General features: G+C 36.8%; 1 long non-coding RNA gene across 1 annotated transcript; it reads right to left on the bottom strand.

The window, feature by feature from the left end:
• Positions 1 to 1,210: 1,210 nt before the first annotated feature.
• Positions 1,211 to 6,584, bottom strand: LOC144055303 (uncharacterized). Its single transcript, XR_013294830.1, has 3 exons — positions 6,292 to 6,584; positions 4,730 to 4,780; positions 1,211 to 3,273 (listed from the first exon to the last, which is right to left on the bottom strand). It is a non-coding gene; the product is annotated as an uncharacterized LOC144055303 (long non-coding RNA).
• Positions 6,585 to 6,844: the final 260 nt, after the last annotated feature.

The following is a 6,844-nucleotide window of genomic DNA, read 5'->3' as shown; positions in this document are numbered from 1 at the left end:
AAAATTAATCTGGCTCTATAAAGGAAAGAGGACAGGTAATGATGTTGACTATGCTGGCTATGATTTTTCTACGGACACTAATCACCCCAACACAAGTCACCTTTAATGTAGTAGAGCAAGAGGGGCAGCAAAAATGCTCGCACATCTGTAGACAAAGATACTAGTAGTATCTAGTAGTAATAAACTAGTACTGACTCAACTCTTCATTAAAAGCAAAAAAAAAAAGAGAGAAAAAGTCTAGCCTCTGAAATGTGCTTAAGAAATGAATTTTTACTGTCCATTATAGGGCATGTACATAGAATAATGAAAAAATAAATAAATAATGTTACATCGCTCGTATAAGGGATAGCTAGCTGTGGCACAGCTTTTATACTATCAAAACAATGTGTTCCCATAGCTTTGCTAGCCTTGTGAATTGAATAGCAAGAAATGGTAAATTAGCTAATAAAAATAACTGGGAAAAAATAAACCTTTTTTGTTTGTGTGTGTGTTTATATGGTTTGTTTGTTTTCTCAAATTAGTACAATTTGGATGACAGCATTTTGTGGTTTTTAGATTGGCACAAGACAGCCACATTGTAGTCCTCAATTGTAGCCGACAAAATTATTATTATTATTATTATTTTTACAGACCCAGTAAATTGACCCCAAAAATATTTTGTAAAATTAATGCACCACAGAGAAGTGTTGTTAATAAGTATGTCAAATTATTTAGAATGAATAAAAAAATTGACGAGCAAAATGAGGTTCAAAAATTTTGAACAGTAGTCCCTAAATTTTCTCCTCCAATTCTTGGGGCGCTGTGGATGTGTCTGCAGGATGGGCTCAAAACACCAGGGTCCCAAGTATGTCACTGACTGGACCATATTTTAGTTAATGCTATTTCTCAACAATTCAGCACTAAATTGTTCTCAGTCTTTTCACAAGTTTTTAGCGATTAGGCAACATTCAAACATATTTAATGTATTTAAAACACACACACACACACACACATTTTTTTAGGGGGTCTCTATTATATAGTGCAGTGGTGTCAAACATACGGCCTGCGGGCCGGATAAGGCACACAGAGGGGTTTAATCCGGCCCGCGAGACAAAGTAAAAAAAAGAATCTATATAAATATAAATTTGTAATTTCACAAGCAGCCCTCAGATGAGTTTTACACACAAACTTAAGTTATGATTTGTTTAATTTAAAAAAAAAAAAAAAAAAATTTAATCATAGACCGACAGAAATGTGTTAAATACGACACAAATTCGATTACTGGTAACACAAATACATATGACAAGGATTCACGTCCTTACAACTTCATTAACTGCGCCACATAATGCATTCTGGGAACAATATATATGCAAAACAGGTAGCTTTAACATGTCCGAAACTCATACAGGCAAAGTGTTGCCGCGTTCCATTTGCATTTGTGTATTTTTTGGAACAGTATGATTGCATTTAAGCTCTGTAATTTAGGGCTGGCCCACAAATAGCGAAAATTTGCTCATTATTGACGGCAATCATTTTTAAGTTATATACCATTATTTTACCGATCCAGCCCACTTGGTAATATATTTTCCTCTATGCGGCCCCTGAGATAATTTGAGTTTGACATGCCTGACATAGAGCATTATTGTACTTTGGTATAAAATATTTCTTTTTTTTCTTTCTTTTTTTTCTGGAGAGCTCAGTATTGTTCATTCGGTAATTTTACCGATTTGACATATCATCATTGCTCTCCTTCTTTTTTTTTTGTATGTGGGTGAGTATGTGTATGTGCGTGCGTGTGAGTGTGTGTGTATTCATTAGTTCACCTAAAACCTATTAAAAAAAATCCCATACCGTTCACCTAAACCGAACACTTCCAGCCAGAGTCGTGAGGCCGTCAGGAGACCCGAGGAAGGACCAAAGAAAAGAAAGGACAAAATATTTCTGTTTTATTATGATAAAAAGTCCAAAGGATGATTAAAAAAAAAGAAGTTTTTTTTTCAATCCAAATTGTTCTTAATGAAATCACCGTGCAGCTGACCTGACTTTTCAGCAACATGAGCGCATCCAGCATTGGTAAATGATGATTAATGACAGGAACTATTAGTCTGCGTCACATTGGTGAATCAATGACAAAATGCTTATCCTTCCTTAACAGTCAACAGCTCTGACTATCTTTAGCCTCTCAAGAGACAATAAAATCATTGATGTCGCTTTAATGCCTTCCAGTCCTCACTTGGAGTCTTTAAGTCTGGCGGAGAGATGATAAATTAAGTCTGCAATGCAGGAGTTAAATAGAATGAAAGGACTCTGCATTGAAGCCGCCATCGCTCCCCATCAACCCGTGTCGCGCTCTCGGAGGGGTCATTAAGCATCATGGGTCTCTCCCGCCATTAGATTAACTCCTGTGCTCTGCCAATGTTGGCAGGAAGACCATCCTAATTACCTTCACCGGACCAAATGGACAAAAGTCCTGCTTTCACCTTGTTATTTGAGTCCGACAGGCTCATCAGTGCGGGGAGGCGACAGCGAGAGGTGGACCTGCGCAGATTCATGTTTCATATCGCCTTGATTGCACAGTGCATGATTAGAGTGCATGCTTGGCAGAGGCGACGTTCCTGGGGAAACATTAGCCACATTAGCTCCCTCGGCTTCGGCCAGCGGTGCACTGGGACTTGGTACGCGATGACACAGAGACATTTGCCATCATTGAGTTTTTAATAGAGTGGATGCATAACACTCGGTCTCGTTACAGATCACAGAGGTGCTTTCTGTCTGTTACAGAAATAACTCGGCTGCCTTTTGGGGCCAGGGGAATGTGAAATGAATGCATATTGTTATATGAGGGAGACAACCAGAATAACAAGGAATCAAGCATTTAAGTAAGGCGGCAGAAAACAACAAGACTCATTTGTCAGTGAGGAAATTGTTCTATACATTGGGACATAATTGTCGTGATTGGGTTGGATGATAGTGAATATGTCGTTGAGCTCGGTGTTAACTAAATGGCAAATAATATTGAAATCAGTCGGAGGTTGATGCCATGCTACAAGCAACTGAAAACATGTTTATTTCACACCTGACAATTATCAGCCAAAGTTTGGAGTTCTACACCTTTTAGGTGAGGATATCGGAAAAAAAGGCTTCACAATGTGAATTAACGCAATCCTCAAGTCAGCCTCCTCCAATTGGCCGGCCAGCACAAACCCTGTACATTCCATTTGTCTTAGCTTTTGCTGTCACATCTTCTGGACTGTTTCCACAATCACGGCGAGGAAATTTCTCCAGTGAAGCGTTCTGGAATATGGAGAAGAGATGTTAGTTTAACTTCACTGCCCATATTTAACTATAAGTACAAACACTATCGCTGATATTATGCTACAAGTAGAGCATTGTGATAAAAAAAACAAACACGTTTTTTTATTAAGCGATTAATCAAAATTCTAAGATGTAATTAACTTAATAGTTTGACAGCTCAAGTGTTGACATGATCTTGTGTAAATATTCCAGTTTACAAGGGGTTATTGACTGCATGTAAACATAGTGACTCGCTCAAGGAACGGGTAGCCTTGCAGGGCCTGTTACAGCGTTCAGAAATAAGAAACAAAACTGATAAAAGCAAAATCATATGCCTGCTGCCAGTTGATGAATTTTGGCAGTTAATTGTTTTGTAATGTTGAGTAGCTGGTCACAATAACAAAAGACTGATAATCTGCACAGATGGAAAGAACAAAACATACATTAAATGAAGGGAAATCCTAATAATATTACTTCTATTATTTAAATGTACATGATTATATTGTTTATGTAAATATGTTGTTTATACTAGAGGCCACATACAAATGTAAAAATTAGGGTTACATTTTTTTTATCGTAATTAATCACATTACTTTGATAGGTAACTCATGATTAATCAATCAAAAAACTAATTTTATATCTATTCTTAATGTACAATAAAATATTTTTCTAACTTTTCATACTCTTGTTAACATAAAAGTTGGGGGAAAAGTTGAACTATTAGAAACATGGCTGCATCTTTTAGTCATTGATGCAGTCATTTCATAATAATTCATAAAATTGAGTTAAAATTAAAAATATGTACTTTACTATAAAAACGAGAATTACATAGATTTTTTTTATTGAAGTTGTTTTTCTGCCACTAGATGGCATAGTTGCATTTGTAAGACATTGGTGACAGCTCAGTGCATTTTTCTTTTCACATGAAGAGCCATCCAATCTTTAACATGAAGTAACTTGTGAAATTCTGCACATTTTTAAAATTGTAAAATACAACTTGACTCCAGTATCTACAAATATATGCATTATTATTCAATTTGTTACTGCTCAATTTTGACGTGGGTGTGTCTGCGGTGTTGCGACTGGAATTCACCCAGTACAGGCTTTCGAAGTAAAAAAATAAAATAAATAGTGTTGTTAAAGAAAATTGAAATTAACTCAAAATTAACGCCAACATTTTGACACCCTTGGTTAAAACATATTTTTTACTAGGCATGAATTTTGGTAGTTGACTGACATTCCAGAAAAATAACAGTATGAATGACTAGTGTTGAACTGTTTTTTTTTCTATTGCAATACTGTAGCTGTGAAGAGGTTTATTGTCATCTGCAAAGTAAGCGCTAAATAGTTAACACTACGAGTTCTGTTTATAGAGATCAAATATATATATATTTTTTTTTTACGCTCAATTTTGTGGTCTTCAACCAAGATTTTTAGGCAACATGAGTGAGCTCACCAATTTTCTTTCCGTAGACCTGATGACAGCTTGCATGTGCAAGAGCCACACCTTGAAGCACAAGAGAGAGATAAGGGGGCGAAGATAAGTTGGTCAAACCAAACGGAGAAATTAACAATTTTCATCATTTATTACAGCAGACCCACGTTTTAGCAAACTGACTTTTCCAAAGTAATGAAAAACTGAACCTCACTTTCAATTTCCTTGCCTGAGACGGAGTATAGTCCGTTTTATTTCTAATGATCGTAAAGTTGCAAATATTTGGCATTAACACAAAGCTTATTGTGTTCTATACATCTAACGAGTCTGTCTGGGGAGCAACTCAAATTGTTGAAGCCTCAAATTAAATTATAATGTGGCCATTATAAGACAAAGACAAAGATTTTGACCAAGGTCATTAGCACTGTATGACTACAGAGGATTCTCCTGATGGTCATTAGGCAAGAAAATCGCAATCAAACACTTTCTAATATAATATTAACACTAATTTCAATGAAGTTGGGACGTTGTGTAAAACGTCATTAAAAACAGAACTTAATGATTTGCATATCCTTAATACACAAAGACATGATACTTACTGTTCAAGCTATCGAACTGCTGGCATTTCCTGATTAATCTAAGTTGTCTCTCAAACATTTCCAGAAACTTACAGTTGCCAAACGATGATGAAAAAGTAAAATTTTCTCTCGCTTCCAATGTTAATTTCATTGACTAAAAAGGCTTCTTTGTTGTGCTTTATTTATTTCTTATCATCTATTTTAACAATTCTTGCAGTGTTTGTTCATTCTTTGCTCTTAATTTATTTTCCTCTTCATGTTTTGTGCGTAGCATTCTCTAATTTAACTTTGAAATGAATTAAAAAATGATTGACATTTTTATGTTGTCTCTTTCTGCGTTCAGCAAGCTTTTCAATGGTACAAACCTTTTGAAAATAGGAGAAGGATTAACAAAGAACAAAGGAAGAACATTTCTACTTTCCTTCTATTTATTAGGTCCATTATTAGCAATTGTACTAAAAGTGACTCTTTGAATGCTGCATGTGTGTGACTGGACTGCAATGGCAGCTCGTGAAATTTCCTCCAGTCAAAAACCCGTCTAAGAAACATGAAAACAGAACGAAAGCCTGGTGGGTCGCCTTTCAGCGCGCCGTGTTTCTTTCTCTCCATCAGTTAGCTGTTCAAGGTGCTGAAAGGCACGTCACAAACTGTTCGCAGGGCACATATAGACTCACATTCACATCGTCACTGAGTAAGAATTCAAGTCAGGCCAACAAACCACTTCACCAACTCCTGCGTTAATAAATGAAAACGTCTAATTAAAGCTGTCAGTCAGTCACTGGAGTGGATAGTTATTTAGCAACTCATTTAAGATGTGGAGAGTTAATAACTCCCACACTGCTGGAGGCGGCTTTTAAAAAACATGTTCATTAAGGGAGATAATTAATTTTTTATCTCAAAGTTTCAAGATTCTGTCTTTTAATTGAAATTATTGAATAGTTACCATGAGTCCAATGTAAAAAAAAAAAAACATGCATAAGAAATGTTCCGGTCTGCTGGTCTTACTCTGTGGTCCTGTCTCTTCTCGATGCTCCATTCTCGCAGATCTCTCCAGTGTTGAGGTAAACATGCATCAGGGGACTGGCTACCCTCCTTCTTTGCCATGAGGCTCCCTCTAACACGGAACCCTTGGCCACTGAGCAGCTCACAGTAGTGTCAAACACTGCGGCCTGTTACTTGATTCTCCAAATGGATCTCCTCTTCCGTGCAGCTCCAAAGGTGTCGGCTTACATGACAACACATCTGCTCCATTATCAGCCCAACCAAAAAAAATTCTATTCACGGTCGGGCTCGATCCCTATCCCCTGCAAATAGCAGAGTTCCACTGAGTCCAGGTTGAAGTTCCCTTGAGGGATCATAATTGATAACATTATAATAATAATGTTGATGATGAATGATTACAAGAAACTTGGGACACTAATTAGCGAACTGCCAGGCTTCCCGTTCTGTCTAGGACAGGTTGTGACCGTGCACGGCTGGTCCAAAAATAACCCAAATTGGGTCAAAAATGGACGGACCCAACTTGTTGCGTTATTAAATAAATAAAATTAACAATCAA

Source organism: Vanacampus margaritifer, chromosome 7 (genome assembly GCF_051991255.1).
Source record: "Vanacampus margaritifer isolate UIUO_Vmar chromosome 7, RoL_Vmar_1.0, whole genome shotgun sequence".
Lineage (NCBI taxonomy): Eukaryota > Metazoa > Chordata > Actinopteri > Syngnathiformes > Syngnathidae > Vanacampus > Vanacampus margaritifer.
Note: the sequence above shows the minus strand (reverse complement) of the source record. Positions and strands in the feature narration are given on the sequence as shown.